The sequence below is a fragment of the Passer montanus genome, unplaced genomic scaffold (assembly GCF_014805655.1).
Source record: "Passer montanus isolate IOZ18808 unplaced genomic scaffold, ASM1480565v1 scaffold321, whole genome shotgun sequence".
Lineage (NCBI taxonomy): Eukaryota > Metazoa > Chordata > Aves > Passeriformes > Passeridae > Passer > Passer montanus.
In genome coordinates, this window is record NW_024367942.1 from 54,964 (window position 1) to 55,883 (window position 920).

At 62.2% G+C, this 920-nt stretch overlaps 1 protein-coding gene across 1 annotated transcript in view; it reads right to left on the reverse strand.

Annotated features, from left to right (window-relative positions):
- The window catches only part of LOC120505085 (arf-GAP domain and FG repeat-containing protein 2-like), a 6,649-nt gene that overhangs the window by 2,671 nt on the left and 3,058 nt on the right, over positions 1-920 (reverse strand). The window lies entirely within an intron of this gene.

Below are 920 nucleotides of genomic sequence, written 5' to 3' on the forward strand. Positions count from 1 at the left end.
CCCCCTCCGCCGCGGCGCCGCCGCTGATTGGCCGCGCGCGGCGCGCAGCGCCCCCTGGCGTCCCGCGCGCCCCCTCTCCCCGCTCCCTGAGGGGACTCGGCGGCCCTCAGCGGGAAACGCCTCATTTTGGGCAGGTTCCACGGGAAAACGGCAAAACGGCACCTTCCGCCACCCAAACCGGCGTTTTCCACCACCGAGAGCAGGATTTTGCGGCACCGAGAGCAGGATTTCGCGCGCTGCTGCCGCGGTGAGGGACGGGCTCCGGGCCCCGCTGGCGCTTCCCGCCCTTTCCGTCCCCTCAGAGCCGCCCCGACCCCTCGCCAAAATAAAATTCACCATTGCCCGCGCCCTCCCTTCAGTTCGTACAAACTACTATTTCCCTTCCTTTTAGGTCGTTTCCCCACAAATTCTCTATTACTTCTTATCCCAACCTATTTAGGGCAATTTGGTCCCGAATCCCCCTCCGAGCACGTCGTGAGGGGCTGCAGGGGGGGTCCCAGTCCCATTTTTGGGGATCCCTGTCCCATTTTTAGAGGCGTCCCAATCCCATTTTGGGGGAATCCCACTCCCATTTTTTGGGATCCCAGTCCCATTTTTAGGGGGTCCCAGTCCCGTTTTTAGCGGGTCCCATCCCATTTTTGGGGTGTTCCCACTCCCATTTTTGGGGTGTTCCCGCTCCCATTTTTTGGGGGGGTCTCAGCCCCATTTCTGGGGGATCCCAGCCCCATTTTTGGGTGTTCCCGCTGCCATTTTTGGGGGCTCCCAGTCCCCCCAACAAGCCCATCTCCAGCTGCATCTCTCTTTAATAGTGCACAGAACCACGTTACAAAACCCCCCCCGTCCCCACGACCCCCCCCCAAACTGGGGCCCCCCCGGACCCCGCGGGGACGAAGGCAATTCTGGTAACGGGGGGCACGGGG